We start from the raw sequence: 16,950 nt of genomic DNA on the forward strand, positions 1-16,950 counted from the left end.
TTGTGTCCACAAAACCTATATGCTTTAATTAGTGCCTGGCATGAACTTGTCTTATTTAACTTCTCCTTCAGGAAACTTATTTACAATAAAAAGCTTTCCCTAGACAAGAAAAAATTCCATCTGATCACTAGACTAAAATTTCAGGGGTCAGTGATGAAATCTACATTGAAATAATATGAAATGAAAAAAGAGTCAGTTTGGGGCAGACACATGTGTTTTTGTTTTCAGAATCCTGAAATGTAAGGAATTCCAATTAAAAAGACTTAGCTTATCATGGATGCTCACAACTTTGCAATGAATATGTTAGAAACACAGACGATAATAGTGTTTTAAACTATGACTCTATCTTGAAAGATGTGAATCTATTTGATCATAAAAGTGAGCATCAAGAACTTGAAACTTGAGATCTTCATGACGTAAGTAGCAATTTGCAGCATTTAACTTATTTTATTTTTGAATTTAAAGGGGACATTAAATTTCTTGGTACTTCTTTAAGGATACTAATGGCAAAGAAGCTATTTCACCTACTTTTACAACCAGTCCTTCTTCACGAAACCTGGGTTGGAGCAAGTAATATCGGAATAGGTCTGTTGTTTGCCAAAAATGGACTCGGAACTGCTCTTCTCTTTTGACAACAGTCCTCTTCTCAGCCCAAAGTCCATGTCCATTTCCCAAGACTGAACTCAGGGCAGGAGAAAACATCCCTGCTGGATGACCTTAACTTCTCTCCAGGTCACACCTTATGGGGGTGGAGAGAGCTTTCTAGGTCCCAAACAGAAATCTATCCCTTTCCTGTAGGTCTCACAAGAAGGGCACAGAGCCAGGTTTTGCATTAAATATAAAAAGATCATAGCTAATAAATCTGCAACAGTTGCTAATGCAAATATAGGATCCTGTCAGCAAAGCACCAGTCAAAATGTCTGTGATGTCCTATGAGATAAGATGGTGAAAGATACACTGGATGGTTATCTTCCGGTAACAAACCAGAAGAGCTGGATGTGAATGAGGAGTAGATACTCTGTCATACTCAGGAGGCAGAACTAGTGCCAATAGATGGAAGTTTCAAGGTGATGGATCTTGGATCTACAGGCAATCATTTTTAACACTTAGAACAGCCCAATAATGGATGGGGCTTCCTAGAGGGGTAATGAGCTGCATGTTCAAGAAAAGGCTGCATCACCATTTGTCAGGGAAGCCACAGACCAGCACTGTCCAGTAGAAATATAATGTGAGCTGCATATATGATTTTAAGTTGTCTAGTGGCCACATCAAAAAACATAAGCAAGTTAAATTAATTTTAATTATATATTCTATTTAACCCAATATATCCAGAATACTTTTATTTCAATGCATAATCAATATAGAAAAATTAGCAATGGGGTATTTTACATTTTTTATGTACAAAGTCTTCAAAATCCAGTGTGTATATTAATTACACTTACAACACATTTCATTTTGGACCTGCCACATTTCATCTGCCTCGTGGCAATTGCCTACCACGCTGCATAGCACAGCTGTAGACCTTGAGGAAGACTGGCTTATGTGGCTTCAGAGATCCCTTTCAATGAAAAATTCTGAAGTTTTAAGTAATGAGGCAGTAAACACTCAGAAGTTGAGATACTGTTCAAGCATTCAAAAATGTTATGGAAAAGTGGTGTAGGCAGGAGAAACTCTTCTAAAAATAACTTAAGCCAAAAAGAGAATTTATTGACTCATGTAACTGAAAAGTCCATGGGTAGGGCTGGTTAGGGTTAGGACTCAATTCAGAACTACTATGTCTGCCTGTGGTCTTCTGTGTTTGTATGTCTTTCCTTTTCTACAGATCTGTTTTTCTCTCAGATAGGCCCCATGCATGCAATGGCTACTTCCTCTGCAAATCCCAGCCTTCCCAATTCAGCAGCCTCGGAAGGAAAAAAATGATATTTCCTAAAAGTTGAGAATTGTACAGCTGAATCTCAGAAATGAGCATACATGACTATCTGTGCACCAGTCACTGGGTCCAGGGAAAGGATTAGGCTGATTGAAAATTCTTGGGATTCATGTTTTACCCTGGAGCTGGAGGGCAGGGGAGTCAGCCCTGCCCTCACTAGAGCCCACCTTCACCATGCAGAGGGAGAGAGAGGATGTGCAGCTAACTACAAGGCAACTGAGGTACCGTCATCAAAAGTTAGGGATCTGGAAGCTGGCAGACAAAGACAATAGATGTCTGTTCTTCCTTACTATACCCTGCGCTGTTATCCTCTACTCCCTGCTTCCTTGGCTCACCTGTGAGTTACCCTGAAACTTCAGTGGTCAGTTCTCCTGCACACTGACTTCCGTGATTCTTGGCTTGAGAGGTTTCTCTGGCCCCAAGACAGCTTGCTCACACCCTGGGCTGGGCATCCCAGAATGCGAGGAATCTAACATTCCTAGGGGAGCACTCAACTTGGAAGGATGGGGGCACACACACAGAACTGAGGAGGAGGATCCCCAGGACCTTGAGCTCTGAGCTCATAGTAGTAACGTGTCCAACAACCCACTCTTCACTAGCTTTTCTCATTCCTTTCTCCCTGTGCTTCCTTGGGGTCACCTCCTAAATCAACTGTCTGCACTGAAGGCCTTGTTTCAGCAAATGGTTCAGGAAAACTAGATCATCTCACACGTCTGAATTTCAAAGAGGATTTGAAATGTCTGTTATATCTAATTGGAAGCCATTTCTGAAAGCAATCTCTATTAGAAGATCAAAGACCAGAGGCTTTCAACCATGTATCTTTTGGAGCCAGAGTACCTGGTTTCATATCTCAGTTCTACCATGTGTTATCTGGGTGACCTTGAGCAAGGTGTATAACATTTTCTTCCCTTACTTTCCTTATTTGAAAAATGGGGATAATAATAGAATTGCTGAGAAGATTAAATGACTTAATATTGATAAAGTGTGTAGAACAAAGCCTATACATAATAGTTATCACATAATTATTTGTTCACTTTTTTCCTCGATGTTATTCTTTCTAATCACCAACAATCATCAGTGTAAAACTGTGTCAACATGTCTTATACCTGTTATACTGAGTTAGAGAACCTACCTACTTTAGTGCTAAGCCAAAAGTAAACCACCAATTAATATTTGTTGCTGATAATTACTATGGCAATAAAACAAAAAATGAAGATTCAAGTCCCTTGCAAAGTAGTACTGAACAGTTTAGAAATAAATATTTTGGCCTGACTCAGTTGTCTTAATCCATTCAAGCTGCTATAATAAAATACCACAAATGGGGTAGCCGATAACAAAAGTTTGGTTTCTTACAGTTCTAAAGGCTAGAAAGTCCAAGATCAAGGTGCCAGAGTGGTTGGGTGAGGGCCCTCTTGCTGGTTCATTGCCAACACCTCACTATGTCCTCACATAGTGAACCAGGCTAAGGATCTTTCTGGAGCCTCTTTTGTAACACACTAATCCCATTCATGAGGGCTCCATTCATATGGCTTAAGCACCTCCCAAAGGCCCCACCTCCTGACACCACCATCTTTGCAGGTTAGAATTTTAACATAAATTTTAGGGAAGGCGGGACACAAACATTCAGATCATAGCATTGGTGAAATTTTAATTGCATTTCCAAGTGTATTCTAAAATTAAGACATATTATTAGTTGAATGTAAGCACTAATCTTACAGAAATAAATCCTGTGCTGAAATGAAATATAAAATACTGACTTTAATATAAGAGATGAAAAAGTTTTACTTAATGGCAATTAAATATATATAGTTATATACTGACAATTTAACTTCTTATCATATAAAATTCATTGAATTTTTATTAACTTCTTTCTTACAATGTAGCTCCTGTACAAATATAAATTGACTCAATGGTCAGAAAAGAAAATCAAAATTGAATATACCATGTCTACTCCAGGAAAGAGTCAAATAAGAACACACTTCTGGATTAGAAGCAGGTGAATTTTGCTTAAGCACGGTCTTTCCATCAGTCTGAAAGTTATAGAGGCTGAAGGAAGTATTGACAGGTTGAGAAGGCGTTCTAGGTTAAGAAACTGAAATCTCTTTATAAATTGACTCTCCACTGATTTTCCTCTTTGTTTTTCATGCAGTCCCAGAACCCAGCATGGTTTCATATTCACATGTAGGCATAGAAAAGTCTTCCAAAGCCCCACCTGAAATAATTACCTGGTACTTTTGGTTTTGTCCTGATGATTTACTTCATTAACAAGAATAATTGGATATTAATAATAATTGGAATAGAATTTGTTTCCTCTGTCCAGTACATGTAAGATACAAAAATCTCACAATTTGAAGATCTGGACTTACAGAAAATTGTGAAATAAATGAAAAAGAGTTGCAAGTTGATACTTTAGAACTTTAATATCTTTCCAAAGCGTACATGAAAAGATGTATTAAGATCTATATTACCTTTTACTTCATGTATTAAAGAAGTATCCTCAATAAGCATAGTAGTTTTGGGATACTTAAGAACCAAGTTTGATGTCCCTTCCCCAGTCACTGACCACAAGACCTCGGACAAGATATTTATTCTTTTTTTTTTTTTTTAGATTTTATTTATTTGACAGAGAGAGACCCAGCGAGAGAGGGAACACAAGCAGGAGGAGGGGGAGAGGGAGAAGCAGGCTTCCCGCGGAGCAGGGAGCCCGATGCGGGGCTCGATCCCAGGACTCTGGGATCGTCACCTGAGCTGAAGGCAGACGCTTAACGACTGAGCCACCCAGGTGCCCCCAAGATATTTATTCTATGTCACAGTTTCTTCATATATAACTAGAGATAATAAACCCACCTTTCATTATTCTTGAGAAGATTATGCAAGATAACACTTCAAAAGAAGATGCCAAGGCACATAGTGTACACCCAGTCATGATACCTGCAATTCTTTTATTATTAACATTGGCTTTAAATCCTTTATAGCCAAGCATTATAACACAGCTTTCTATTTATTTGGATTAGTTTAGCTTGTTATTGAAAGCTTTGTGTATCCTAAAGATTTTAATTGTTCATGTTTCATTGTCTACAGGGCTTCCTGATTATCTTTGCTACTAAGTAATAATTATGCATTGCAAATATTTGCTCAAATTTTGTATTAATCAATTTTAAATGAAAGAGCTATTTACACTGATGAATTTACATAAGGAGCACCACCTTCCCCATAGCTCTTTTGCCATCAGTTTTACTTTTAGTCACATGTGAATGGCCAGGACTGCACTATTGCTTAAAACCATTATGAAATGATAACTTTGAACCATTAGAATGGCAGGATTTTTCGATCTGAGAAGGCATATCTTCTACTTCTAGATGGTGCTTCTTTTAGGCTGACTGTGTTTAAGTTTCACGACATATCTGGAAATATTCCTTTAATTATGAAAACTATTTTAAAAAATAATCTGTGTTTGATTGCTATTGTTTCATATGTTGAGCAGAGATAAAAGCTACCAGTGGAGCAAGATTCCCAGACTCGGCTCAGGAACTAGCAGCATTATCTACCCTATTGTTCAAATTCAAACCCTAAGCTCCATCCTTATTTCTTCCTTTTCCTCGCATGCCATTTGCACTCATCCTGCAAGAACTCCTGTCGAGGCATTTCTACTTCCATGGCCACAACTCAAGTTCAAGTCATCTTCCCTCGGGTGGTCTATTGGAATAGCCGACAAATTGGCTCATTTTCTTCCATTCTTATTCTCCAATCCATTCTTCAAACAGCTCCAGAGTTGCTTTCCTAAACATAGATCATATCACTCTCCTGGTTGAAACACAGTAGTATCTTGCAAGTGATTTATAATCCAACTCGAATTCTGCACCATGTCTTCTCTAACTCCTACCCACTTCTCTCATTTCATCTCTCCCTAATCACTCACTTGATCTCTAGGCTCTGGCCATGTGTACCTTTCTGTTTCCTCTGGAATATTCCTAGCCCCACTCTAATTGACTTCATTTGTAGCTCAGCTCAAATACAGCTTCCTAAGAGACATCTTATTTGGCTACTCTGGTAAGTATTGACTAAACCAACTTGATCATTTATAATCATTAAGTCCTTTTTGGGTAGATATTTAGAGGAAGTCAAGGGCCTGAGTTTTTCTCTCCAACAACCTTGCTACCAGAAAGCAAGCAAGTCTCAATATAAACTTTGCCACACAAACGACAATATTTATTAGGAAATAACACAAAACCAGTCACAAAACCTGTCCTGCATGTTCAATGAAGTCCCAGCTCTCTAACCCTTTGGGCATCTGAAAGATGATATTTTGCTTACCTGCCAATCTTCCCTAGTAGACTGAATGATACCACAGGGAAGACCATGTCAAATTCTGCTTTGTTTGGTTTATCTCTATCCTTTCCTCCCCTAGCACAGTGCTTTGTATAGAAGAGGGGGGCTTACTGAGTATGTTTTTCTGAATGAATAATATACTGTTTGTTTTCATTTAGAAAGAACATGAAAAATGACAAAAGATGTTCTTTATGGAATTTGTACAAAATTTGGTCTTCTAAAAGGAGAGTATAAATGTTTTTGAATTAATTCTTATTATTATGAAAGCTATTTTTTCTTTTTACCTAATAATGAATCCTACCTAGGGCTAAAGACGAAATGTCTGCCAAGAGCTGAATGACATTAAATTGCCCTAAGTAAAGCATCAATAAAATTAGCTTTCTTGCTTCTAATATCTCCTTAAGCCCAAGTCACGATGTTTGCTTTAATTATTAAACATATCTCAGATTTTCTATATAATGGTTTTTGTGCTAGATATGATTTCTAATTAAGCTTTGCATTTCTCTGATGAAATTGTATTTAAGTCCACCAAATGTCATAACTCACTTTTGCATTTAATAATCAATGTTTAGCAGATTATTTGAAACCAGTAGGGCAGTAATAATTTATGAAAACCTGAAAACATGTCTCGGATAATCATGACTATCAGGCCTTGTGAGACTTAATTCTGTTGTTTGGAAATGGTATGGAATTTGTGATTTGAGACGTAAGTGTCTGTGATAACTGATTAACATACAGAATAAAATCCAATCATACACATACTATTAAGGAGAATGCTAAGAAGAATATGAACTTTAAATGCGTACATGTTTTAGGTTGTTAAAACCCCAGATGCTATGTACAAACGACAGATACTAGTATTAAATTTATGTAAGACCAAACATCTATAAGAGCTGAGAATTGCTATCTGTAATCTGGATGTTTCCAAAACATGGATATATATGTAGACAAAATATATGGTAGATTGCACCAAATTCCATCAGTGAGCAGGTGAGGGGTTTATACATTTAAGTTGTATTTCTGAAAATTTTGCTAAATATTGTACATGTGTTATAACAGACAAAAATATTAAAAGTAAATATATGATAGAGTATTATTCAACCATAAAAAGGAATACAGTTCTTCTATATGCTACATGATTGAACCTTGAAAACATTCAGAGTGAAAGAAGCCAGACACAAAAAAACACATATTACAGGATTTCATTTATATGGAATGATCAGAATAGGCAAATGCATAAAGACAGAAAGTAGAGTAGTTGTTGCTTAGGATTGGGGAGGAAGAAAGGATAGGTGGTAATAGCTAAAGGGTCAAGGTTTCTTTTGAAGGTGATGAATACATTCTGAAATTGACTATGGTGTTGGTTGCCATATCTCTGAATATACTGAAAACGACTGAACTGTATGCTTTAAATGGGTGGATTCTATGACATGTAAATTATATTTCAGTAAGGCCTTTAAAAAAATGTATGCACATTTCACAGGATGCCTGGGTGGCTCAGTTGGTTAAGCATGTGGCTTTGGCTCAGGTCATGATCCAGGGTCCTTGGATCGAGGCCCGCATACGGCTCCTTGCTCAATGGGGAGCCTGCTTCACCCCCTGCCTGCCGCTTCCCCTGCTTGTGCTCTCTCTCTGACAAATAAATAAATAAAATCTTTAAAGAAACTAAAAAAATGTAAAAATGTATGCACATTTCAAAGACAGAGAGAGTACATGACATGTACAAAGACATGAATAACAAGAAAGACATTACTTAAAATTATAGTTCACCAAACAAGCACTTTCAGATCCAAGCAATTTTACTGACCAGGCATACTCCTGGTTCCTGAACACAAAAGTCTCTGCCAAAACCTTTTTAGTATTGTCATCATGGCAATTCTTCCCCTACAACCATAAACCCTTCCCAATATTTCGATGGTCCAATAAATGATTCTTTTATGGAACTCTGAATGAACTGTTGACTCAGTTTTCTGAGGATGGAGCCAAATATAGAGACCAAAGATGCTGTACAGGGAGTAACTAATATAAATACACTTCAGGCGCCTGGGTGGCTCAGATGGTTAAGCGTCTGCCTTCGGCTCAGGTCATGATCCCAGGGTCCTGGGATCGAGTCCCGCATCGGGCTCTCTGCTCCTTGGGAGCCTGCTTCTCCCTCTGCCTCTCTCTCTCTCTCTCTGTCTTTCATGAATAAATAAATAAAATCTTTTAAAAAAATAAATACTAACACTTCTAGGCAGCACTTAGAAATTGCTCACATTTTGGCACAGACAGAAACCATCTCTTTCATATAAAAATGGATTTGCTGGAAAAGAGTGATTCTGGGAAGAGTTCAGGGCAGGAGAGATTGACTATGATTTCTTTCCCCTTATTAGCACTTAGAGAGCCCCAGGAAGTAAGCAACAAAGAAAGGAGTCTGATATACTTAGCATTTTATAAGTGTTGAAATCTTCCCCCCCTTTTTTTAAACAACAAAAAGGTGGTTGGGGCGCCTGGGTGGCTCAGTCATTAAGTGTCTGCCTTGGGCTCAAGTCATGATCCCAGAGTCCTGGGATCGAGCCCCGCGTCGGGCTCCCTGCTCGGCGGGAAGCCTGCTTCTCCCTCTCCCCCTCCCCCTGCTTGTGTTCCCTTCTTGCTGTGTCTCTCTCTGTCAAATAAATAAATAAAATCTTTAAAAAAAAAAAAAGGTGGTTAGGAGACGTTTTTCAGGGCACATGTCTCTAAAATAAATAAATAAAATCTTAAAAAAGACATTTTCAGGGGTGAAGGAAACATTTTGAACTACTCACTTGGTAAATCTTGCAACTATTGGATAATTTATTAATTGGTCTCTTTTACTTTAAAATACTGGAGCTGTCCGTAAACCCATCAACACAAGAGGAGATTTGTGGCCTTACAGCTCCGAGAGAGAGTTTACCACTGACCTCAGCAAAGGGCTGTAAGGAAATTGGAGGCTCTCTTTCCAAAGTCATGAGGAAGCATGGCAAAGTAGTTAAGACCATGGACTCTGGATTCCATCTGCCTGGGTTTGAGGTCAGCTTCGCTTATTACAAGCTGTGTGACCTTGGGAAAATTACTTAATTTCTCTGTATGTTTCGGCTTTCACACTTGGAAAAATGAATAAAATAATACTTTCTTCTTGGGTCCTTTTAAAGATTAAATGAGTTCATATTTGCAAAGCACTCAGAGGAGCTCCAAACATATTGGGAGCTTGTTAAATAATTGTAAATGTTAACACAGAAATAAAACAACAAAAAACCCCTCTTTCACTCTATTTACATTTTTGGAGGCATATAATTAATAGCAATTGGAACTTATTTCAAAGCTTATCTTTTGACTTGCATTCTTACACTGTGGGAGCATATGTTACTGAATTAGCAATAGTATCATCTGCTCCTGTCACTGGGCCATTTACTCTAAGCAGATGGAACAGATACCCATACAGCCTTTTGAGGATTAAGATTCTGCAGGATACCTTGTGGTCTCATGTTACTTTTCATCCTATTTAATTTTAATTTATCTTTAAGCTAAATGTATCTGGTATTAAGGGGAGAAAACAGTGAAGAACGCTTATGTGACTGGATAGATGGAAATGCAAACAGAATGGGGATGATGGAAAAGCCATTCTCAGAGTGTTCTGGGCCACAGCTCCGACCATGGGGACAGACTCCAAAGACGTTAAAGAACGAGACTCGTCACCTATCAGATATGAAGGAGAATATGTTGACAGTGAGGATTCAACTGGATGTCTCAGTTGGCTAAGCAGCTGCCTTCAGCCCAGGTCAAGATCCCAGGGTCCTGGGATCCAGCCCTGCATCCGGCTCCCTGCTCAGCGGGAAGCCTGCTTCTTCCTCTCCCTCTGCCTGCCATTCTCCCTGCTTGTTCTCTCTCTCTGTCAAATAAATATATAAAATCTTAAAAAAAAAAAAAAGACAATATGTGTATAAAATTATCTCCAAGGAGAGATAGGTAAGGTGAATTTTAAAGATCTCTTCCAGGTTTAGAGATTAGAATTTGTCTACTAGTTTTAAAAAAATAAGCTCCTTAAAAAATCTATATATCCCTATCTCTATGTAACTATGTAGCTATCTGTTGTTTAATAGTTAACATGAGTATATGAATCTATTTTCCAGCAAATAACTAATATCAAAAATTGAAAAAGAGCCTTAAGTTGCATATTCATTATTACTGACCTCAGAACTGAGCAGTCCACTAAAACGGAATAACTTATAATAACTTTAGATTTAAGAGTGCCTCCAAATGATCATGTAAATATTATGAGATTTAAGAATGTTTAATGATCTAAGAAAAACAACCATAACATTTCTTTCAGTCCTCTATATAAATCACGTGATGATTAAACAGTATGTTAAAAACGTGACAAAATGTCTAAAAACATTTTGGGAGAAAACACATGATTCCACATTTGTTTTTGCATCTTACCTCTTTTCCTTGACTGCTTATTTAAATCAGAAATTCCTTTCCATGTTTTAATATAAAATTTTATATAAAATTATTATAGTTATTGCTATCTCCTGATCATGTTGATGTACTGTAAATTGTTATACTGTCTTGAACAGGATATATTTAGACATACCTAGGTTTGCTATCATAAGTAACAGTGAAAAGAACATCATGCAGGCAGCTCTTTGTTTCTGTTGAATTATTTTCTTAGGAGAAATTCCACTGAGTGAGCTTAGGGGGCCAAAGGTACAGACATTTTAATGGGCCTTGCAATAAAGAATGCCTTTACCAGTAAGTTAGTAGAAATTTACTTCAATGTTACGTGTTATTGTTTTTAAAGTTGTTAAACTAGTGTAAATTTAATTTGCACAGATCAAGATACTATTGAAAATGATCATATTTTACACCTTTGTTTACAATTTGGATTTCTCTTATGTGATTACATTTGTTCATATTCTTCATTGACTTACTGATTAAATTTTCGTTGTTTTTATTATTCATTTAAATGACTTCATCATATGTTACCGATAATGATCTTTTGCTTATTATATGTGTACAAATATGACTTTTAGTTACTTGTTTCATTTTAGTTTTGGAAGATTTCATGTTCAGATGTTTGGTAATTAAATGAGTAAAATATAACAGTGTAGAATGAGATTAACTAGTTAGATTCTATCAATCAGAAACATTTTATCTATATTCTCTAGTGGAAAAAGGAAATGCTGTATTGTAGGTGGTAGTATTTGATTTCATATATGTTTCTCCTTTAAATCTGTGGTGTTAAATTTCCAGAATGGAAATCTGATTTGAAAATATGTACAGTATAGTGCTTCAAATTTAACTGAACATAATTTTACATTTTCACCAGAAACTGTCTTGATGTTCTCCTTAATGGAAGTAAAGTAACTAAGCTAGTGAAGGGCCCTCTCAAATAACATGTAGATATGGAAGAACAAATTCACAGGCAGAGTTATGGTCTTGGAGCAGACTGACTTTCCTTTTCCCTGCATCTGGGTACTCACCCCAATCCAAACAAATAACATCTGCATCAGAAATAACTTGGAAGCATGTTGTTTGGATAGGTTTTCTTTACCAAATGGTGTGAAACAAAATTAGGACATAACCTCAGTAAATTATATTCAGTGTTTAAAAATTATGCACTTTGTGTTTTATAAAACTAAAATCCAGAAAATTTATATAGGTTACTCAACAACTCTGAATGAGGAGCCACTCTGATTTAGGTACAGCCATAGGCACTAGGGATTTGGGGTAAATAAGGAGTCAAAGCCACAGTGTTCAGGAACTTGCTCCTGGCCTTTTACTTGCTACTTCAATCATTGTTTCACAAGGATAATTCTGAAGATTTTCATGAAAGTATGAAACTTAGTCACTCAGCCAAATGCTCTCAAGAGGCATGGGTAGGAAAGAACTCTAGGAAACCAGAATGAGGAAAATAAATACATAGTAAATAAACGTTCAGTCCTCAGAATAAAAATTCATGATTGAGTGTCCTATGAAGATCATAGAAATGAGATTGTTCATGCAGGAAATGGATGTCAGGTGTGGGATTAAGCACCTAAGCGTTCAACAGACACAGCCCACCAGGATGGAGACCCTGGCCTTTGAAGAAGGACCAACCTGGACAGGAGAGGGACAGGCACGGAGCAATTGTATTTAGGAACATCAGTAATAGCAATACAAAAATAACACTTATTGAGTGCCTCTGTGTCATGCACTGTGCAGAACATTCTGCGTATGTTCCCTTCATTTCCCGGATGAAGTTCACTCTGGCTCCTGTTTTTTGTCAGTGCATTCGTTCTTGCCATTTTGGGTCAGTGGATTCTTCCTTTTGTGTTTACCCACTTCAGACTTTGGAATCTCTTGTTTGTTGGCCATTTATTCCTTCACCAAATATTCACGTGCCATCACTCAGCTAGTCACTGTGACTTACAGAAATGAACAAGTAAGAAAAGGGCACAACTCTAGCCTTCAAGGGGCTTTCATTCTGGTAGAGAGACAGACCAGAGACTCAGTGATTATGAAACTGCTCTCATGGCTGGCTAGTACAGCTTGGGGGTGAGTGAGTGGGGCAGGTCTAGGAAATGTTCTCAGTTACAGGTGCACACAGTTATTTAGTGTTAAGACTGTGCATGATAGTTATATAACATATAACTATGATACATAATTGATATTATAGTATACTATGTATTATATAATATGTTAGCTATATTATATCCATGTTCTGGACATCCAACATCATTATATTTGAATGAGGTTAATAGTTCAAATGTCCGTCAATGGGGGGCATTAAATAAACAATGAACCACTGATATGCTGATAATGGAAAAAGCTCCAAAATATATAATAAGTAGAAAAAAGGAAAGACTCAGAAAAGTGCATGTCATATGCTGTCTTTTATGGGGGACAAAGAAGATAAACATTTTCTTGAATTTCATATAGACTCTTCAGAATCATGTGCATAGCATTAAAAACAAAACAAAGTGGTTGCCCATTGGGGTGCAGAAATGGGGAAACCAGGCAAAGGGGTGCACAAGGGAGTATTTTCACTGTACGTATTTTTATGTTTTTGGACAAAGTGAATGCATTATCTATTTAAAAATTAGCTTAACATGTCCTGAAACCTTTGCGGGAAAGGTATCTACTAGTGGACTGTGGCCAGGTGGCTGGCGAGCTGACGGTGGGGCGAGAGGGAGGAGGGTGAGGTGGAGAGCCATTCCAAGCAGTGTTGCAGGTTGGAAGACCTGCCGTGCTTGCAAAACCTGTCATGTTCTGTGAAGATGGCAAGTGGGCTCCTTCTGGGGAGTGTTGGGAGATGAGGGTGGGAATCAGAGAGGGGGCAGGTCCTGAGGTCCTCATGTGACAAGATACGAAATCAGATATCATCCTGAAGGTAACGGGACTCTTTGGCTGGTGATCGGAAGGAAAGTGAGTGATCAGACTGGCACTTTGTAATCATCCCCGGGGGAGCAAGTACACGTGTGATGGTGGGTGAAGCAGAACCAGGGCCAGAAAGACTATCAACTCTCTAGGAAGTTACTGGCCACCCTTCCGGTAGAAATGATGAACATATGAACCAAGGGCAAGGACAGTGCTCACAGAGAGGAGGGACTTACATCACCCCACAGCTTGATCCTGGCTACCACCCTTGTCTTGTCATCTCCTCCATGGATTTGATTTTGTTCCTCTCCTCATACTGTCCACAGTTTTTCTCTGGATTCTACCTTGGAGTTTAAGTTGGTGTTCTGACAATTTGCAGGAGCCCTGCTATAGGCTTCAGTGAGATCAGGGCCACAGGAAGCCCCTCTCTGCCTTGCACTCTCTCTCTCCTCCACTCACCCTGCGTGCTGGTGAAGGAAGCCCAAGACAGGAAGCGGCTGTGCAGACAATAGCGCTGACCCAGGGCGGAAGCCGGAGTGCAGGTGCTGGGCCAGGTGAGTCGGGCACGTGGTCCCACAGGGGATCCCAGGCCATTGCCTTCTTGCCGAATTCTGCTATTTTTGTTGTTGTTGTTGTTGTTGTTTTTCTGTCAAGCTTGTACATAGTCCCTATAGATATTTATGACTGGGATTTCATGCTTTCCAGTTCCAAGCTCTACTCTCAGGTGGGACAATACAGGTAGGATTCATCAGCAGAGCACAGCTGTATCCATGGGTAAATCATTCAAATACTTCTCTCTCACTTTGCCAGAGAGCTGCTGCCTTTGAACCCCAGGACCTCCCTCCATAATCCTGCCCACCTCCCTCAGCCTCTCCCTGTCCTTCTTGATCTCTCTGTGCCTCTAGTGATGACAGGGGTCCCCCCTCAGCTCCGCTCCAGGGCAGCAGGCCTCCAGGGCATTGCCCCATTTCAAAGCCCTTTATCCCTTTGCCAAGTTGTTGCCCATATAACACAGGCTGTTAACTATTGCAACCTTCACCCCCATTTTCAGGAATAAGACAGACATCTCAGCACATGCTGGCAACTACTATAGCAAGTGCTCCCATGTCATCACATTAAAAATTGTAATTCTAATAATTATAAACACATTTGTATGAAATAAGTAGAAAATATAGAAAGCCCATATAACCACAAAATAATAAATAATTTCACACGTGTGAAACAATTTCAGGGTATATTCTATTTTAATATAAAAAGATAAAATATTGGAAATCTTGTCTCACAGGTGTATTACCCAAGAAAAGTCAGAGATGAGCAACTAATCCTTTTATTGCTAGAAGGCTGAATAGTATAGTCAGGACTATAAATGCATGTGGACAGTTTTGAATGTTCACTAAACAAATATGTCAAGGAATTAATTTATAACTGACAAGTACTTTTAGGTGGCAACATATATTTTATTTAGTATTTCTCCTTAGTGTATGTTTTTATGTGCCAATTCAGCCCCTGAATAATCAAATAAATACTGTAACCTTGCCATTCATTTGATATGGAGAAATGACTTTTTGATTCCATACTCTTCTGCTGCATTATAAAAAATTTGAACATTATGCTATCATTCCACAAAATGGTTTAGCAATTTACTATGAATAATTTTTTTAAAAGGAGGGAGACCTGTCCAGATATGAAAGATTCTAGAAAAATGCTTTAAAAATTAAAAAAAAAAGAATAAGAACCTTTATAATCTAGTATATAATAATAGAGTACTAGTGTACCTTAAAATAGACTGAAAAATTTTAAGAGCATATTTGCCTCTATATTTTTTTAAAACAATGATTTAAACATATATATTTGCCACAGTTTCATATGTAACCACTAGGAGATTAAAGAATAACCAGAAAATAGGAAAAGACTGATAAGCATCTCTTGACAATTGGCAATATATAGAAACCAAGAATAATCAGATTCCCTGTTACATCCCAGAAAGAAAATTCGTAAGTATTGAAGCCCAGCCTCTTTCTACTTTTTACCCTCTGTAGTCTGCCTTTCATTGAACTAGAACCCTAAACAAGCTTTGATTTTTTTATTCTAATCTTCCATCTTTCTATAAAATTATATTTTTAAATGTGCTCTAAAACACTTTTTTAGAACTTGCACATGCAGGTTAAAGAACAATAATTCATACATTATACAAGTGAGGTAAGACCACTACATTGGTGGCCCCAAGTGAGCCACGGCTCCTGGTATTGTCACTTTTTTATAGCCACAGCTCTACATTTGGCTTAGGCTTGGTCATACGACTTGCTATAGCCAGCATTACCCAAGTAGATGCCAGATAAATGCTTACATGTTGGGCTTCTCTTGGAACCTAGCTGCCTTGCTATCAGAAAGCCTGTCAAGTTTCTGCAAAAAGACAAGATGGAGGAGGAGACTGTGGTCCAACAGCCAGCACCAGACATATGAGTGAGGCCTTCTTGGATATTCTAGCTCCAGCAGAGCTCCTGGATGAAAGGTTCATATGAGTGAACCTGCACGATATCATGTGGAACACAAGAACTACTCAGCTGAACCCTGCCCAAACTCCTGACCCACAGAACTCTAAGCAATACATTTATATTGCTCAAAGTAATTCCATTTTTGAGTGGTCTGTTATGCAGCAGTAGATAACAGATATAGTAAGTGATAGTAAGGATTTTTCAACCTTCTTTCTAGAAATAATTCCAAGGTACATTCTTCACTGACATGCGCCTCTTATATTTCTGTTGTTTATTTATTCACTATTGAGCCTATGTCTTTTTTTCTGATCTATCTCTAACCAGTTGGACAAAAGGACTGAGATGGATGGTTGGTTTATATAAAAACTGTGATTGAAAATGGCTTTATTATATATTGACTCAACATGCCAAGTCCTTGCTGGATCTCAAAGGAACACCATTCTTGATAATGGTATATATCTTAAGTTAATGCCACTCCACAATGTAATCAAATTGTAGGTGGGACAATCTGGTAGAAAAAATTAACAGATTCCCAGCAGATAAACCTTGTGTGGTCCATTCAAGCCACTCCTTCTCTCTGCTCCTTTATACGGAATTATATCTTGACACCAAATTTTAGGCACTACAATGTGGAAAACTCTTTGGAGGGATTTGTTTTCTTAAGGATTTATTATTTGAAATACGAGGCTTATTAGATTGAGCAAGCCATTGAGTGTGTTTGCATCCTTCTTTCTCTGGAACTAATGCACATTAGTTAAAGAATGCTTTCGAAGTAGAAGTAGTAGCAGAAGTGTAAGTAGAGAATGTACAAGGCTACTTTTGGGGGACAGTGATGCT

General features: G+C 38.0%; 1 protein-coding gene across 2 annotated transcripts in view; it reads right to left on the reverse strand.

Annotated features, from left to right (window-relative positions):
• The window catches only part of NKAIN3 (sodium/potassium transporting ATPase interacting 3), a 631,576-nt gene that overhangs the window by 139,309 nt on the left and 475,317 nt on the right, over positions 1-16,950 (reverse strand). The gene's annotated exons all lie outside the window — the stretch shown is intronic.

This window comes from Mirounga angustirostris, unplaced genomic scaffold (assembly GCF_029215605.1).
Source record: "Mirounga angustirostris isolate CCGP_5_RB_7025 unplaced genomic scaffold, mMirAng1.0.hap1 SCAF_4, whole genome shotgun sequence".
Classification (NCBI taxonomy): domain Eukaryota; kingdom Metazoa; phylum Chordata; class Mammalia; order Carnivora; family Phocidae; genus Mirounga; species Mirounga angustirostris.